The sequence below is a fragment of the Emys orbicularis genome, chromosome 1 (assembly GCF_028017835.1).
Source record: "Emys orbicularis isolate rEmyOrb1 chromosome 1, rEmyOrb1.hap1, whole genome shotgun sequence".
Taxonomy (NCBI): Eukaryota; Metazoa; Chordata; order Testudines; family Emydidae; genus Emys; species Emys orbicularis.
The window spans coordinates 69,014,458-69,033,869 of NC_088683.1; the positions used below are offsets into that span (position 1 = coordinate 69,014,458).

A 19,412-nucleotide genomic window follows, 5' to 3' on the forward strand; every position below is an offset into this window, starting at 1 on the left:
GGGTATATATTTCAGTATATTGATGTCATATTTTTAGTAGTCTGTTTTATTATAGGTAAAACACAGCAACATTAAAAATCTAATTTGTTAGGCAAATTGGTTAGAAAATGCAAATCTCTCTGCTGAACACATTTATGAACTAAGTTACCAGTTATTTTCAAAGAATAGACAATCTGGGATAATAGAAAAGGTTTAAAGTGACATGAAGCTGGAGTTTGGGAATATATTTTCCTTTCATAATAGTTATTTTTGTGGGGTAGGGGTGGTTTTGGTGTCAACCTTAAAGTGTACATTAAGGTAGAACAAAAGTGTAAGGTAAGTACAGTAGTAATAGGTGAAGCATAATATGTAAAAGGGTAGTGAAAGTAGTGAAAGAATAGTAGCATTTACACTAATGATAAACAGAGCTGAATTCATACAAAGTCTTCTGACTTAAATACAGAAGAGCAAATGAATTTAGAGTCATGGTTGAAACTGTTCTCTGCTCACCCTGTCGCACATAAGTGTTACTGAAAAATATAATCACACTTTTGGAAGGTATGTAATAATATGGACACTAGGTTGAGTTGAGGAATGAATTTCAGCCTTGAAACTGAATTTTTGTAAGATTTGACCTTTGTGTGTTAATTAATGATTTTGTTTGTGTATAAAATAAGATAAAAGGAGAATTTTATTGCAGTACATGAACACGTTAGGAACTATTAGTATGTGGAATAAATCTGTATTTTTACCTCTTCTCTCTCCGCCCCCAAATGTGAATATACGGTGATAGACTGTAACTGTTCGTTGAAATGGATACGTTTGGTTAGGGTATTGCATTTATTTAAAGGGCATACGCACATTAAATATAACAATAGAAGAGAGTTGTCAGACTTTCATTTCATAGCTGTTTAAATACTTATATGGGACATGCAGAGGTTTAAAAAAAAAAATTCAAGCTGCTACTGCAAGCTCCACCAAATAAATAAATAAATAAATAAAAAGGACCTCTTGAGCCACATTAAAAAAAGTATATTAGAAAATGAAGATAATCTCACTCTGTATATGAAAAACAAAAAAATGCCCAACACTGGCAAATTAAATCATTACATAAATATACCTTAAGAGGTGAGCAAAGTGTTTGAGATTACTTTTAGGTGATGTGGGGGACATAGACCAAGACCAAAAGTTTTAGCCTTAAGCAGGCTATTCTACAAGTAAGATATTTAAAATGTGAGGGGAAAAAAATCAGTTTTATTAACAGGAACACTGAAAAACTCCGTATTGTATGGAAATAAGCAGTTCTTAGACAAAGAAAAAAGTTGTATTGCCAAAAGGCATTGACTAAAAAAAAAATTTCAGTATGTAACCTTTTGCATTTTACCCTTTTTATAAGCTGTTTTGTACTTCAGTTTTCTACAAAGTAGAATGTTGAAAACGTTAATGCATACAGATTTATTTCCTACTATAGGAAGCATTAAATCTAAGTTGGCAAATTAGCCAGAATATGTTGACAGGTTTTTTTTTTTTTTTTAATGAGAATTTATACCAGTTTGGGGAATTTTAGTGTTTTATGTTTTGTAATTTATAATTTAGCTTCAGTATAATCTTGACAGTCTCTTAAAATCTGCATAGTGCCCTAAATTAAAAAGTGGTGATCCCGTACAGGTTCTTCAAAAGTACCTGTGATTCCTTATGAACTCTAGAAAATCTAGCAAACTCTCCCGTTGGACTCAAACTTTTTATGCTGGTATTGTAAATCAAATGGATGCTTTTGGATCTGTTAACTGTCACTGTAGCAGTGCTGAAAGATCCACTATTTCTGCACAGCATTGTATTGCAAGAGCAGCAAATTCTGACATGCAGTCTCGCAGCTGTCATTTATTTATTTGCTCCTCTGAAACATTGAGATCCCGTGTTTGCATTAATAACTTGGCTTTCAATTGCAAATGTTTGTTTTGCATGCAGGTGACACTTTAGTACTACTTTGCTATTGAAAAATCGAGTTTTAAAAGCAGCTGTGGGGATCTGGTCTCTTTTGGAGGAGAGAATCCCCAAAGGAAGTCACTAGTCAATACATTTGTCACTTGATAGCAAACTTCATGAATTTGAAAAGGTCTTCCAGGCACTAGTTCAAATTTTAGTGATTCTGCTGTATGCAGACTGTAGTATATAGGTAATATACTCTTCTGTTTATTTTATTTTTTTTTAAATCAAACATTACCAGTCATTGTGGGGGAAGGAAGGACAACTAATTATCTATCATCCATACAATACAAGTTTGCTTCCTAATTATCTTGAACCATTTTAGTAGTACAAGAATCCTTATGACAGCTGTGCATTGGTGTGTTCATGAAATTGCTTCTCTAAATGTCTGATTTTTTTTAAATGACCGGTTAATGTGTTTGGTTCTTTTAAGCAACTTGATTTAAATTCTTATGAAGTTGTTGAATATAGAAATTGTGACCTATTGATAACGTACAGTTAACTAGTTGTGTTTTGTAATGGAATTTAAATGAAGCATCAGTGAATGGAATTATACCATCCAAGTATTATGTGAGCTCTACAATTATATTTAAATGAGTTGTTGTGATTCCTTTATTAGATACATTGGTTGCTGAAATAATTAGTCTAACTAGGATGTAGGGTGTTTTGTTTTTGTTTTGTTTTTGTGTGGGGAAACCTGAATTCTCATCTGTATTGTATTTTTTTAAACAAAGTGGGTTTTTGTAATTTTGTGACAGTACTTTTTTTTAAAATCCGGAGACCCTATTAATTTTAGTTTCCAAATTTTGTAACATTGGCATCAAGCTGATAAATTGCAGAAAATATTGTGCACTGTTAAATATATTACTAATCTGTAAAACACCCACTTCATTAAACATTTAGTGCAGTATTTAATTGTGAAAGAACCAGTTTAGAATTGCTGTAAATGGGTGGGTAAAAATGTAAAGAACAAATCTGGTTGTAGCATCCTCATCCAAGTACTTTTCTTATTGACTCTTGCAGTATGAATATTTCAGGAAATGTTCTATATAAATGTTTCCATCATTCACAGAAACAGTAGCTATTTGTTCCTTGTGGTTTGGTATATTAATTGTTAAATTGCATTTTTTCAACTTTCTTGTATAACTATTAACATTTAGTAAAAATAGATTTTTATAGAACAATTACACTTTGAGAATTTTCAGACAAACAAGTAGCTACTGCTTCAATATCTTTTATTTGTGTTAGATTACATTATGGTGAAGTAGGTGCACGACTTGTGTATGTATAGTTAAGCCAACATTTTTCTGTGTATTATGGGGACTAGCAAAATCTACATCACAAATTTTGACACATTACAGCTGAAGGAAGAGGAACACCTTGCAAAGACAAGAAACATTCTTCATGGAAAGATGCTTGTCCAGCGGTTTGCTTCTTATGATTGAACTGAGCCTGTAAGGATTCATGGATAAAATGAACAGGAATAGATCTGAATAAAGCAAATCTGCATACATGGTAACCAGTAGCTCTTTTACTTTTTTATGTTGCTTAACTGTTTTATTTGAGGGAAACCTGTGTGATTTAAAACTTATAGCTTTTGCAACTTTATTACTGGTTATATACATTTGGCAACTATAATGTGCAAGCAATTGGAAAAAAAGTCAAGTAAATCCTTGTTTTTATAGTAGTTTGTTCTTGTTAAAAATGTTCATATGATAATGTCTGTACACAGCACCACTTTGATTACAGTAGATGTAGTGTTGTAATAAACTCTTTAATGGGGCTGATGTGTAAAGCTGTTCAAGTTATTTGATGTTTACACCTCAGGGAAAGTCTTGTGTTCAGCAATATTTAAAGATAATGATTCTATGAAAACATTTATACTGTCTTTAAAAAAGCATTGCAATAGAGTTTTTGCATATGCATCAACCTAATCTTGCGTTCAGTGACTTAAAAATACTAATGCCACTCTTTCACACTTGATTTTGATATACAAATAGGTGATTACACAAAGGCTTTAATAATTTGCTTTTCCAGCAATTTTTACATAGATGGCCTGTGAATTTGCTGAAAGGCATGTAAAATTGTAAAAACTGCAGTTTGATTGACATTCTGTGATCCACATAGTCTGTCATTGTTTTGGGGAGAGGAAATCCTAGGTTGATGATTTTAGTAAACTGAAAACTGTCTCCTACAACATGCAGCTGGACTAAGACACTACAGTTTACATTATTTTCATTTAAACTCTTAATGTTGGGAAAATGCTGGCCTTTTTGAAATACAGCTGCAGTTGTTTACGGTTTTATGTTAATAATGCTTGTGTTTGTTTAGGCTTTTCCAAGGCCATAGGCAGTCTGTACATAGCTGTATATTAGAAAAATGTGACCGATGAAACCAGTCATCATGATTCCACTTTTTCAGATAATATGGATTCCATTGGGCTTGGTATTTCCTTAAAACTGGGGTTTATCCACACATCTGTGTAAAGGGGGGATGGTACGCTTGTACATTCCTTGTGCACTGGTGGGGAATAGTTTATTGCCTTAACAAAAAGTGAAATAGATTTAGTCATGAGGTTTTGCAAACTTGTCTAAAAACAATTTATTGGAAGTTGGAATTCAAACATTTTAATATCAGAGTATGAACTAAAGAATGAAAGCAAATTTCAAATGACTAGAATTTGTTCTAAATTTTATGAAGGATAAAAATTAGAATAATAGGAAGTATGTATAACACTTGGCAAATTTACAATTTGCTTTTGCAGACTGGTGTGGATGTTCATTCTTAAAATATATTTTGAGTCACTTTAATAGATTAGTCTGAGAAGTTTTCACTTCTTATACAGATAGCTTGCAGAGCATGTTTTAATGTTTTAAGCTAAGTTTCAAGACCTCAGTGGCTTCAAAAGGTAATCTTTAAAACAAATCATTGGTTTGTTTTATAACTTAATTTTATGTTAAATATTAAGGCCCTATTCAGGAAAACACATGCTTATGTGCTTTATTGAACTGGGGCCTATATCCTGTGCAACTGCAGAAGTGTTATATATAACACTGAGACTCTTAATTTAATTTTTGTCATCTACCATCACGCTAGATTTTCTGCAGATAGGCTGATAATATTGGACTTGCCCACATGCCTCTGCACAATTTTATTTCTTAAATTCTGTACCTCAGGTCCTCATGCATGGGATTATTGATGTTTGTCAAGCTACTTGCTTTTGACTTTCAGATGTTTAACCCTGTTTAAAAATGAAAACTGACTTTTAAAACTTTGTATACTAAACATTGTATCAAACAAGTCACATGACTTTTTTCCTGTTTTTGTGAATAGGTGTTGGTTTTAACTAGTTCTGATGTAACTTCTTAGCTTTCTTAACAAACATTTTGTTTATTTTCTGTTACTTGTAATAAGTTTAAGGGAAGAGATAACCTGCATATGCCTATTACATGGGAAATAGCTAATACCGAAGGGTCAGCAGGTAAGTAATGTGTCCACATGGCTAGAAAGCTTAAACCCAGAAAAGAAGTATTTTTTAATTTCATGACTAAAATTAAAAAAATTTAAGCAGGAACCAAGATTTTGTTCCATAGTTATTTGAAATTGATGAATGATACTGTTACTCTTTCCACATTGGGTATCATTTCTTTCCCTTCCTCATCCTTCTGTAGAGACTTCTATTGCTGGCAATGGAGGCACCAAAATATCCAACATAAGAGTTAAACTTTTAATAGAAATCTGTCTGGCTTGTTGGTGAGGTCCTAATATATGAGGCCCCTAATTTCTACCTAGTCTCAATATGTATATAGTTTGAGTGGTTAGATAGCGATCTGGTGTATCTTGTGACTAGATGGATTATCTCTTCATTGTGGGTTTACTTTTGTCAAATCTGTTCTGGTTTAATGTGAAAAGATCATGTGTGTATAAAAATAATCCAAAAACCCTTACAGACACCAAAAAGGAATATGTCCCATTATACGTTTCATGTGTGTAATTAGATCTGCAATGGAATTTGTATCATGCTTCAGTTTATTAAGCAGTACTGAAAATTTTCTGTGCCCTCTCAGGAGATGTCAGTTTGTTAGTTTACCAGCAGGTGATGCTGCACCTGGATGTTGCGTTAATTTCTCTTGAAGTGTTCTTTGGTATCCAATTGCATTTAATCTGCTTCTGTTTGTGAAAGGACAAAATAATCTGTTAGGAAGTACATGATATTTTGTATGTGGGCATTCATAAGTAACATTTTAAGTTAACATGATATGGCTCTTGTCCAAAGGATTAAATGGTTACCTGAAATAATGAATTTTTTTTAAAGCAACAAAAATAAGATTACTTTTACAGTCAGGTTAGCTAAGAAAGTTAGTCGGCTTTCTAAAAAGGTGTTTTTACGGACCAAAAAACAGTGGAATATATTGGGGAAACATGCACCTTTTGCTCTCGTTCCCTCTCTGTTCTTTAATGTGCCAACAACCTACATTCAGATTGTATTACACAAAACAGGCATTTGTCAAATTTTGTTTAAAAATTACATACAATTTGGCTCTCAAATGGCTATTGCATTTGTATGTGTAAGACAAAAGATACCTTATTAAATTTAGGCTTTAACTTATTTATGAGTGGATGTTCTGATTTGGTTTCTTTGTTGAGAGTATTGAGGTTTGTGGATTTTTTTAATGCTGTATTTTTTCAATCTGATTATGCTTAGTTGCATACCCAAGTCCTTGTAAATGTTTTCCCTAGCTGCATGTGGTTAATTGCAGATTTAAATGTTGTATATATTTGTCATTTGTGTTTCTAGTAAAAATACATGGCATTATTCTTTTTAGAAATAGCTTATTTCTTTTTTCTTTTCCTTTCCTTCTGTCAGTGTACAATTTACTGACTTTTTTTTTTTTTACTAATTTTATTTATGCAATCTTATGCCCCTTGCATAAACTGTTTATCAGTGTGTTTTGTGTAAACTAGGTTATGGCCTTAAAACCCTGGCTTTATGCTAGTTAAGGTACACTGTGTCATATAGCATTATATAAAAAATGTATGTTTAATATTTCATTTACACTTGAAAGACTTAAGACCCTAAATTCCTTTGCATTGAACTTCAGAAATAAAAACTTCATATTCTCATAGAAGAAAAGTAGTGATCAGATATACAGATTTCCTGTAGCAGACAGCATTCCTTATAATACATGTCTTTTAACTTTGGAAAGAAGCAGCATTAATTTTTAGGATCAAAATTATTCAGGTAGTGGATGATATTGTATGTCTTTAGTGTAGTGAAATGATTGTAGCATACAAGGCAAGACTGAATGTGCATTATTCAGAATCTCTGGTAGTCTCCTACAATTTAGGTTGTTTTTTTTTTTTTACAGTGGGATAATTCGTGGTGAAAAGTTCCGTATTAAAGATTCTATAATGTTTACAATATCGATAAAATGGCATCTTTTTAAAATAGGGATGGTCTAAAGGGTCATCTTAGATTCAGATCAGTTGTAGGCTCTGCTTAGAGGCTGAACGAAAGCGAAGGTTGTTTTTTCATGGAAATATCCATGGTCATATGTTCTCTCAGGATTTTTCCTGTGTTGGATCAGACATGATAAAGGGCCCCTCTAGGTTGTGAACCTTTGAGGCCTGTTGAGATTTGGAGGTTTGAGTCCTTTCCTTACCCCCAGTTATTAAATGTGGATATTGTGTTCTGGTGTAGATCCATCTAACCATCTTTTGAAACATAACTAGTTTTGTTACAGGTGCTAACTGGCAGGTAGTCAAATTTATAGTTTATCTCATTGAAATAAGGAGAAATTTAATTTGAAATTTCCCAACCAAACATGATGGTAACGTATACAATAATCTTAAATGTATAGAATTCATCATTAATAGAATTGTAATATAACCAATTAATAGAGCTTATTGACACCACAGCCCCTTGTTTAATGTATTTTGTATAGAAAAGATTTTGAACTGTTCATATTGTTGCCACATGTTGTGTTATTAAATATACGTTCCCATGACATCCTATAAAGCTGAGAAAATAAGGGGTATGCATTCTGAATACACGTGATGTCAAATTCAGTTTGCTTACTATTATTGATGTCTTGAAAAAAGTAGGTAGTCTTTGAAAGGAGAATAAATTCCTTTTTGGGAAATTTACAAAGGATAACTAGCACTGACGACTCCTTCAGCCTTTAAAGGTTATATGGTCTTCCTGTACTGTTCTTCTCCCTGATCTCCATTCTACTCAAAGGTGCAATTGTTCAAGACATAATTTTAAAGTGTGACCTTGGAAATTTTTGTATTAATAGAAATGCAGACTTATTACATTGCAAATTGTAAACTGATTGGTGTCTGTATGAATGCCTGACTCAAAAAGGTTTTTATGAATAGTAACAGCTTCCTAATACCAGCAGGCCAAAGAGTGTCATAAGGTATTGAGTTTCTGGAGACCTAGATTTCTCAGCAAGGTAAGGTGCATTTCTGAATACATTTTCAATTGAGGCACCTAGGATTCTAAATTAACTTTATTAAGACTCATTCCTTTTTCATGTTATGCTTGGAATTTTACATTAATTTTCATTTTTCATTGGTTTTCTTTTTTAATTACCTTTCTTCCAGCCTTTAGAAGACTATTTAGCAATTTGCTGTCCAACCTTTTTGTTGGTCTTAAACTGCAATACTAGTTTACCTTGTAATGAAGAAATAAAATTCAATTTTTATTAAAAACAAAAACCCTTTGTGTGTTATTTTTATTTTGTCTAACAGTCTTACAGCATTCAGCATGTCACATTCTATCAAACTGAGATATTCAGACAAATATAAAAGTAATATTGTGTGCGGAAATAGTTGACTAAATTCTCTTCTAGAAATATTTTCATTCCTTGGCCAACAGTTGTTCTTTTAATTTTGTCATCTTATTTTCAAAATAGCAAACACTTTTCTGCTCAGCTTTGGAAGAAGGAAAGTGAGAAACATTCATTAGCCTAAGTAGGACAATTTGATATTGGTAATTTCTAATACCGGAAGGCACCCATTTTCTCACCATTTAAAAAACCTGTGGTTCGCTGCGTTTTAGACTATGAAGAAAGGATAACTTTAAAGATTTGCATATCTTGTTTTGTTGTTAGTGTGTTCATTTTCTTCCTTAAATTAGTCTACATTATTCAAAAGCAAAAATTTGTGTATGCTATATACTGTAGTTTGGCACAAAAATCTCTGCTACCTGGCTTACACTAAACAAACTAAACCCTATCCTTTGTAATTCTGAGGATCTGTTCACCAGTTTGTCAACCCAGGAAAGCTTGAAAGGGGAAGAATTGCTGTACCGTGTGTATAGTTTTGCTGTTGGACAGTAAAGCTGTTGTCATTACAATTGAGATTTTGAGTCTATTGCTTGCAGTGGTTGCTCTGAAAGTGATGTGTTTGACATGGTTCAATTAACATAGCATTGTCCTAAAGTTGCACTTTGCAGTGTTGCCAACTTTCATGATTTTATTTTGAGTCTTGTGATACCTGGGTATTTTTTCTTAAAGCCCCCTCTCCTGCAGTCATATGTGAGAATCTCAGCTTTCATTTAGAAAAAACAAAAATTCCAGCTCTCATGGTTGCAGAGAAAAGGTTAAAAATAGGACCTGAATGTACCCCAAAGACTCAGAAGGCAAATAAAGTAAGCCCCAAGTTTTTTTTATTATTATTATTTTTTTTATTTGTAATTGAAACTTCAAAAGTGCGAGAGCCTGGGAGGAGCGAGATTGTGCCTGACTGGTCACAGTCAACTGAGCTCTCACCAGATCTCGAACAGGAGATTCCTTCCCAACTTCTCCCCACTTGTTGCCACTGTTGAGCCATGCAGCACCAGGCCCAGAAGAGCAATTGCCTCTTTCTGCTGCTCTAAGCAGCTCAGCCTTGTGGAAGAAAGCTGCCTCCAGTGCTGTGGGGGGGAGGGTCTCTTCACCCCACATCTCCTATCCTGCCCAGCAGTTATTTCTCTCCCATCTAAGCCAATCCTGTCCCCCAACCCTGCCATCAATTCTGCCCCTGGTCCCAGCCTCATCTCTGCAGCTCCTGGGATTCTTCCCTCTCCAGTCTATTTTTGGAGTGGGGGAGGGGAGCTGCAGCAGGTATCCGCTCTCCCCCTTCTCAGCCCAGTGTTGCAGGGAGGGAGAAGGGAAGTGGGGAAAGAGTACATCCCTCCCATTGCTCACAAGAGGGGAGGGGGAAGTGGAGCAGCTGCCCTGAGTTGCTGGGCTCTTTCTGCTCCCTCCTGTCATGAGATTGGTGTGAGCTCCTGAGGGGCGGGAGGGAGAGCAGCTCTACCTCTGCAGCTGTCCTGATTGGCTATTCTTTCCGAGGAGGAAGGCAAGTGGGGAAAGCAGCCAATCAGAGGGAGTTTTCCCTGAGGCAGTACAAAAAATGTGTGCCTCAGCAACGCGGCTGGCTTAGAAATTTTATTTCCTGCGTCTGTGAAGAAGAGCTGTGTGTGGCTCGAAAGCTTGTCTCTCACCAATAGAAGTTGGTCCAATAAAAGATGCTACCTCACTCACCTTATCGCTCTAATCTATGGAATCCAGCCAAAAGGGTAAATGGTCCTCACCACAGAATAAGTTTGACATCCCTGGTTTAAACCATGAATCTTTAACCATCAGCGTTGTCACACATGGAGTATTGTGGAACGAAGTTCGCACAGCAACATTGTGAACATGAATTGCTGTATAATCACAGTTGCATTCAGAAATTGATAGTACTGATACCTTCTGCTTGTGTGTAATGAGATTTTTAACAACAAGGATGAACTGGATAGAGAAGGATTCCAAATAAAACTTTAAACAGGGAAGGGAGGAGCCCTGTAGTTTCCTTAGGTCTTTTTTCAGTGGTGTGCAGACAGGGCTCTACCCTTAAGGTTTGGCATGGGACAGAGCCATGAAAGGTGCACAGAGGGCAGCTGTTGCATGACTGCTGTAAGGTTAAAACTTCAGGCTTGACCCCTCACATAACTAATGTAGTTCAGAATCCATTAATTTCACAGTTAAAGGCAGAGTAATACCTTTAGCAGCTCTGGGCTGCCACCCAGTTGGCTTCTGTAACTAAAATGCAGATCCTTCTCTGACACTGCCACATGGTGGAATTACTCATGGACTTTGAGGTCAGAAGGGACCGTCTGACTTTCTGCACATTGCAGACCACAGAACCTCACCCGCCCACTCATGTAATAGACCCCAACCTCTGATTGAGTTACTGAAGTCCTCAAATCATGATTTAAAGACCTCAAGTTACAGAGAATCCACCATTTACACTAGTTTAAATCTGCAAGTGACCTATCCCCATGCTGCTGAGGAAGGCAAAAAAAACACCCCAAAACAAACCCAGGGTCTCTATCAAAGTGACCTGGGGCAAAATTCCTTCCCGACCCCAAATATAGCAATCATTTGGACCCTGAGCATGTGGGCAAGACCCACCAGATAGACACCTGGGAAAGAATTCTCTAGTAACTCAGAGCCCTCCCCATCTAGTGTTCCATCACCGGCCATTGGAGCTACTGCTGCTTGCAGTCGCGGATCGGCTACATGCTATTGTAGGCACTCTCATCATACCATCCGCTTCATGCATTTATCAAGCTCAGTCTTGACGCCAGTTAAGCTTAAAAAGCTGTTCCAGAAAGAATTGAAGGCCTTTCAGGCAAAAGCAGAATTGAGAGAGAGAACCCCTTGTTTCCTGATAGAATTAAAGCTTTGCTGGACATGAAGAAATTTAACTTTTACATTTCTGTACTGAATCTCACAGTTGGAATTATTACTAGGATATTATCACTACACCAATTTAACCATACATTCCTTTATTTAATCTAAAGGCTGAATGGTATACAGTTGTGCTAAACATGTCTAAAAGCTTAAATAATAAACAGTTACTACACCCATAAGAGGATTAGACCCCGGGGTGCTCAAACCCATGTTGGCTGGCTCCAGGTTGGTGAAGCAGGTACTAGTAATGAACTCTCTGAGAGTGTACACTTTTATACCTTTTAACAAACAAGTGTCACTGCCGATAGCTAAGAATCAGTTTGGAGAAGTTTAAGACTGGACCCTTTTCTTAGGCCTGGAATAGACAAGATTTACAACTGGGCTCCCTTTCTGCAAGGCTTTTTCTCTTAGCAATTACCTTCCAAGTCCAGTTTTTACAACAAGGCTTACCCACAACTGCTAGCACAGGGGCGGGCAAACTTTTTGGCCTGAGGGCCGCATCGGGTTTTGGAAATTATATGGAGGACCGGTTAGGGGAGGGGGGCGTGGCCTGCCCCCTCCACACACACACGCACCCACGCTTCTTGTCCCCTGATGGTCCCACCCTGGGATCCCTGCCCCATCCACCCCACCCACCCCCCGCTCCCTGTCCCCTGACTGCCCCCGGGACCCCTGCCCCGACTGCCACCTGCCGCCCCATCGAACCCTCCCCCTTCCTGACTGGCGCCCCCCCCCGGACCTCTGCCCCATCCAACCACCCCTTTTCCCTGTCACCTGACTGCCCCCCTGCTGCCCCATCCAACCTCCCCCCTTCCTGACTGCCCCCCCAGGACTCCTGCCCCCATTCAACTCCCCTGTTCCCCGCCCCCTGACCACCACCCCGAACTCCCCTGCCCTCTATCCAACCCCCCTGCTCGCTGTCCCCTTACCGCGCTGCCTGGAGCACCGGTGGCTGGCGGCGCTACAGCCACGCACTGCGCAGCACAGAGCACCGGGTCAGGCCGGGCTCTGCAGCAGTGCTGCCCCAGGAGCTCGCAGCCCCGCCGGATGTGGCCTGCGGGCCGTAGTTTGCCCACCTCTATGCTATCAGAACGTTCACTTTACACAAAGGGCAAGGCGTTTTTTTTTTTTTTTTAAACTCAAGGTATTTAACCCTTTATGTACCTATCTAATCCTCTATTCACTTTTCTAGAAAAAGAGGGGACTCAGTGCAGAAAAGGAGGGCTTCAAGAGGGATGATGGGACTCTACTTCCTTTTAAAGTGAGAAAACTCCCTTACCCTGCTTTAGTAGTTCTCTTAGCAGCAATGGCTGTCAGCAGCTGGCTACTGTTGAAGACAGAAAGCCGGAGTAGATGAACCATTTACCAATATAGCAATTTATATGGTCTTGTGGAGATGACCTGTCACTCTGTTTTCTAACACAAATATAAGAGCAGTGCCCCCCCCCACAAATCCTCTGGCAGTGTGTGTGCAGAGGCAAAAACATCCCTCCTCCTCCTGATGACCTCAGGGTCAGCTTCAATGAAACCACTTTGAGCTCCCTCTTCCAGAGCTGCTATCCTGCCTCTCTTGTCACTGGAAGAGCGGTGCAGGGAAGTCAAAGGGAGCCTCAAAACCCACTTCATAGAAGCAGGCCCTGGTTTTTATCGGAAGTTCCCTTACCTGCACCCTCTGATGCATATGAGGCTTAATTTTTTTCTAGGTGGTGTCCCTCAGTCTCCCAGCTGCTCCATGGAGGTGTGGGGAAGAATACTTGTGTTCCTCTGTCCACCTCCCCACAGAGCCTCTCAGGGCTGTTGATATCAGAAGGGAACATGTGGTGTTTGAAGCAGTATTGCAGTTTGGACTTATCCACTCCACAGGACACAGGGAAACTGCAGAGGGCAAAGGCCTCAGTCTGCAAAAGGGAAGAAAAGTGGAAAATTAATCAAGGACCCCAAATTGGGTTGATCTCTGGTTGAAATGATTAAAAAGGATGAGAGCATGGACACTCACCAGGACCCCTGCTCTTACAAAATGAATCCAGTCCTGTGTCTAGAGCACACAACTCAAGTGAGGTCTACAATTCACATTGTTTCTTGCAAGGTAAATGAAGATGTGGTTTCTGGCAGACCACTGGAAATTTTTAAATCAAGATTAAAAAAAAAAAAAAACATTTAAAGAGATGCTTTAGTGCAAGCACAACTATTGGACTTGATGCAGGAATTATATAAGAAAGTCCAATGGCCTATGTTATGCAAGAAGGCATACTGCACTATCACAATGGTCCCCTTTTGGCCTTAAAAATCTATGAATCAGCTTGGCTTTGCAAAAACCTCTCAATCGTCCATCCAAACTTTGCTATTGAAAAAGTAGATGGGTCTTACATTTTCTAAGGCATTTGCACAGCATGATAAATTGTTTATTTCTCACATATATTTTGGCTACATAGAAGTTACCTGAAAACATAGCTGGGGGATTTTTATTATTATTATTATTTTTTTTTTTTTTTTAAGAACTCGTGTTGTGTTCTGTGCTGTACAAGAATCAGCTAGTGGGACAGTCTGCCGAGGAGTGTTAACCGTGTGGGAAACAGACACAGAACAATACTCACTGGGGGAAGATAATTTTGGCTGAGACACTTTGGACAGCTTGGAGGGATGGTATCGGTGATAAAGGTATCAGAGTGGCAACAGAGGGGTGGTAAGAGTACCCGAGGTGGGAGATCAGATTGGGAACAAGTTTTGACTGTTGGGATGGAAAGGAAAGGTCAGATGTCCAAAATGGGGAGAAGTGTCATGATTTAATAACAGCCTGGAGGGTTGGTGAGGAGTTGTCAGAGAAGGCACAGAATGTAAACCTGAGAGACGAGGCGGATGGTTGAGGGAGGAAGAGTGGAGGGCTGAGGAGGAAAATAGAGCTCTGTTTTGATCAGGTTGAGTTGGAGCTGGCACTGAGCCATAGAAATTCCCCCTACCTCCTGCTTATACACAGCATGGTGTGTGCCAGATTAGAAAAAAAAAACTCCACTAAACAGGTGTTAATCTGGATGTGTTTATATTGGTGCAGCAAAGGGTGAGCACACCCAGACCTCCAGAATTTGCCCAAAGACGTTTTTTCCACTACACTTACAGAAACTCTCTGCTGCTGTTGAAGTAAAGCTAAAGAATAGTTGAAGATTGTTTCCAAACATATAGTTCTTCCCTTCACCCATTGATGGGAATTTGCTGCCATTTTTTTTGCTGGTCCTGTTCATCACTTCTGAATAAGTCACAGAAAAACACTACATTCCCTACTGCTTCCCTTCAGACTGCATTCATTGCATGTCTTGCACTTCTGCATCTGCTCAAAGGGAAACTCAAATTGGGGGAATTTGGAAGAGAGAAGCTCCCCATCAACAGGGTTTGTCTACTTTACAGAGAATGACCCATTGCAAATGATGGATGTTAACAATGGGTGTAGCTGAACCTATGCTGAGGACTATTTAGCAGCAACTATAGACAAGGTCAAACCATGTGCAGCATTATTTCCAAAAACTGTTTGTCTCTGTTCAGCAGTTGTTCTGCCACGCTAAGCACCAGGTCATTTTTGTAACAAAGATAATCCCCTAATATTCTTCATAATAAAAAAAAAAATGCAGTCCAAATATCCCACACACTTTCAGACTATTTTAACTAACAGCCTCCTGCTGCCATCTAGTGGCTAAAAGTTTGCTTTTAAAGAACAAATAGCTCTACACTGAAATTGATCACTGAGAGTTGCAGAGGGGGAGCATTGAACTTGTGCCCCCTTTTCCTCTAATGCACTCCCCTTATTTTTCTTGGGTTTTTATTATGTAGAAAGGAGACCTATATGATTTTTTGAAAACCTGTATTTTTACACTTAAATTCAAGTCTTTTCTGCTTTAAAAGCCATTATATCGATGAGACGAGTGAAAATGTGGCTTCAGAAGAGAGTTAAAGTTGAGCGCTGAGAGGGGAGGGATTTTTAATTGGACTATTTGAAATTTTTAACACCTGTCAGTGTTTTGGAGAAATGTTGTCATTGTTACACATTTGACACCCATCTGTAAGGTCCCAAGAGCTACTCCAGCAAAAACCAGGCTTGGGACCTGGTCTATAGTTAAAAATTAGGTTGACATAGCTACCATGCTCAGAGGTGTGAGAAATTCACCGCCCTGAGTGTTGTAGTTAAGCCAATTTAGATATCGCTAGGTCAACTAAAGAATTCTTCCGTTGACCTAGCTACTGTGACTTGTGGATGTGGATTACCTACAGCAATGGAACAATCCCATTTCTCGCTGTAGGAAGCGCCTACTCTAAGGCACTATGGTGGCATAGCTGCAGTGCTGTAACTCTACCGCTGTAGTGCCCATAGTGGAGACGTGGCCGTGGTACTCCTGATCTATCCCAGTTTTAAGACGTCAACCTGACAGTCACCTCCTCTCTCTCCTTCCCACGCTCCTTAGAAAACCCAAACAAATACGAGCTAAACCTTTTCATGCCTTCATACATCATACAAAGTTCTTATTTCTTAGTCTACATTGTAAAAAGCAGCTGTCACCTTTTGAGCACTGTGCTCTTTCAGGTTTATCTGCATAATGTTTGAGAGTATGTTTATAATAATATCTTTCATGCTGAAATGATGTGCAAATTAGATACAAACAAGCATCACTGAAATACGCTTTCCAAGGTACAGAACTGTATAGACAGCAGGAAATGAAATTTTTGGCTAAGGCTACTGTGGCAAACACTTACTTTTACAGAAGATGATACGGGATTGGTAGATGTGTGTAGAGGAGACAGTACTTCTGTCTGAAAGAGTTGGCCCTTTAAGGATACATATTCGTGGTTCCAGAGAGTCTATATATTTCAAACCTGATGCTTAGAACATGAGGCATCCCCTTTCTTTGTTTAACCATCTGCTTACTAGTGACCGAAACAGAACTAGCCACCATCACCCTTTACAAATTTCAGACTGTGCTTTACTTAAATGTGTGGCTCTAGCTGGATGTGTTACAGCTCTTCACTCTGCAGAAAGGGGGATAAAACAGGGACCATTCATGGGTCAAGCTGTATAAGTCTCAGACTCCCACCTCAGAAGGCTAATTGGTGCCTGTACGTAATTAAAACTGCAGTCTCACCTTTGTAAATCGTTCTTCCTGGAAGCTTTACAACACAGGAGTTGACAGCTACCCATTCATTTCAAAAGCATGTACTGTAGAGGTAACAAAAAGGGTGCTCAAGTCAAAACAGCCAACTTAGTGTCTTAGAATAAACTTTTGGAAATAACATGTGAACTAATGTTTTTTAAAGTGCTTTGAAATGCTTATCCTTGCATGAAAGGATAAGAAGACAAATGTCTTATTATTGGCATAAAAATAAATGGAATCTCCCATCTACACCAATTTTCTCTATGAACAAAGTTCTATCTTCTCCTTCTGGAGCTGGAAGCATTCCTTCCAGGGATTGGCAATAATTGTACTGTATTTTGGAGACCAGAGAAAATCATATTGTGTATGACTGATCCCCAGTATGAGCCCCTACTTTTAACAACTGGCCCCATTTAATGAAGTTACTTGGAAAACAAATTATGCTTTTTATTCTAAATGAATCTGAAAATAAAACCGAGTTACTTCCAGGTTGATGTTTTAATTCAGCATTTATGGTCATAATACTATTAACCAGTTTGGCTTAGTATTTGTGAGCGGCTCCGATACCTCATTGAAGAGCCAGGCAAGGCTTAGGTAAAATTGCTTTATTTAAAGAGAGACAGGTGGCATGGCACCAAAACAAACAGTCCCCCCATCCCTAATTAAAGTAATAATCTGCTAAAATGTATCAGGAAAGCTGGCAGCCTGAAGTTCAGTACTGTCTGGAGCCATACTTGTGATATCTCTAGCTGTGTCTAAGCCTTGCTTTGAGAGGGCTCTGGGCCTGTTCCGATTGGTTCTCTTTCTGTGGCCCTGATCCTGCAGTGAGCTATGCAGGGGTTTGCCCACATGGAGCTCATCATGTAAGACCAACATGTGGGAAATTAGTCATAATCCCCCCACACAAACGAATTAAAATCTTCCTCCTTTATTTAAAAAAACTCCAATTACCTCCCATTAAACAAGTATGCTTGAGTTAATGTAAAAATAATTCTGAAACCCACAGTCTTCAGTTTTCCTATTCGTAAGCAAAGAGGCAACAGAATGATAGGCCAACCCTGACCATCAGAACCCAACAAGTGTAGGGTTGGGGTGGATATTGCCTCCTTAGGTGTAGAACATTTCAGCCTCTGTCTGCGTCTCTGTTACAGGGAGCTCCTAACCACAAGGAGGACTGCCAGAGCAAGAAACAATTATTCTAGCTCTCAAGGGCCATGCTATGACACAAACAAACATTCAGTCACTGTGTAGCAAACAACACGATATAGTAGCTTTTAATAATCAATCTGTAGTTCACCACCCCTTGCTGGATAGTGCATAATTGATCTCTTAATATTTACTTTTCCCTAGAAATAAGCCTTTCATATTCAAAATTCCCTTTAAGAGTACAGAGCTTTAAAAATATCCCTCTTTCCCCACTGCAGTCCCTGTCTCAGGGTAGGATTTGCGTGTTTCGTGATTACCCTGGGTCACAGCAAACAAAGAGTGTATTGGACAACAAACAAACAGAGCCACCCACACATTCCTACTTGTACACTGAGCAGAGTAGCCTTGTCCAGGAGAATTGCCCTTTGTGATGACAGGTATTAGTAACTGAACAGCTGACCTGCTTAACAGAGACCTGTGTGCTTCCTGTTCCATATATATCTACTGCTCTCCCCTGGGAGTCATTGGGCATGTTATTTACACTATGCCGTTAAATCAAACACATAATACCAAGCCTCTTGCCTGTTTGTACCTTATACTTGCTTTATACACAGAAAGGCCTATTTGATCATTAAAATCAAGGCTGAGGGCCTTGGTTTCGGCATTTCACAAGTAAATGTAGATGGATGAATTCACTCAGACTATTTGCAGATCTTAGTGTCTCTAATAAATCAGCTGCTAGGGGCTGGACTGTACCTAACTGCTGTACAAGGGTGGGAGATCATGTGCAGCAGCCCAGAAGGGGCTCAGAGGAAACAAGTCCATTGGCCTGTTTTCTCCTGCCCTTCCCCCCTGCCTGCTGATAAACTAATTTGCCCAGCTGCAGAAAGGGCTAATCCTGCCTGTGGAGTGGCGCGCATATCCCCCTGCATGCCAGGGAGGCCAGTAGGATTGCCAACTTTGGTTGGATGAATTCCTGGAGGTTTCATCACATGACATTATCTTTAATTAAAGATTAATCTTTAATTCCTGGCGATTCCAGGACAATCCTGGAGGGTTGGCAACCCTTGAGGCCACGCGCCCCCTGTCATTCTCCCTGGTGCAGTGCTGTTCTGTCCCACCGCCCACCATGGAGCTGTGCATACGAGACACAATCTGGTCCGTAGTGGTTACAGAATCACATCCTGCTGCAACGTGCCAGCAGCACTTTTCAGTCTCATTATGCAGAAGTTCCATTTAATTACGGCCTTGTTTCTCTGTAGAGTCCTTTTTTCTCTCTCTCTTTTCATCAGCCCAATGCTAGTATCTCCATCAGTCCCTGACACGTATTGCTGAGTGGTCTGTCGCTTTTCATGTGATCTTGCCATTTTTAATCCCAGCCCGCACTGAACATGCGTGGTTCAAATACCACATTTCAACAGCTTTTACCAGGAGTTTTCAC

At 38.9% G+C, this 19,412-nt stretch overlaps 1 protein-coding gene across 1 annotated transcript in view; it reads left to right on the forward strand.

Moving 5' to 3' along the window:
• The window catches only part of CPSF6 (cleavage and polyadenylation specific factor 6), a 40,012-nt gene extending 36,270 nt beyond the window's left edge, over positions 1-3,742 (forward strand). The window contains exon 11 of the mRNA XM_065402751.1: positions 3,327-3,742. The gene's annotated coding sequence lies outside the window, so the exon portion shown is untranslated. The remainder of the gene's footprint in view (positions 1-3,326) is intronic.
• The last annotated feature ends 15,670 nt before the right edge of the window (positions 3,743-19,412 follow it).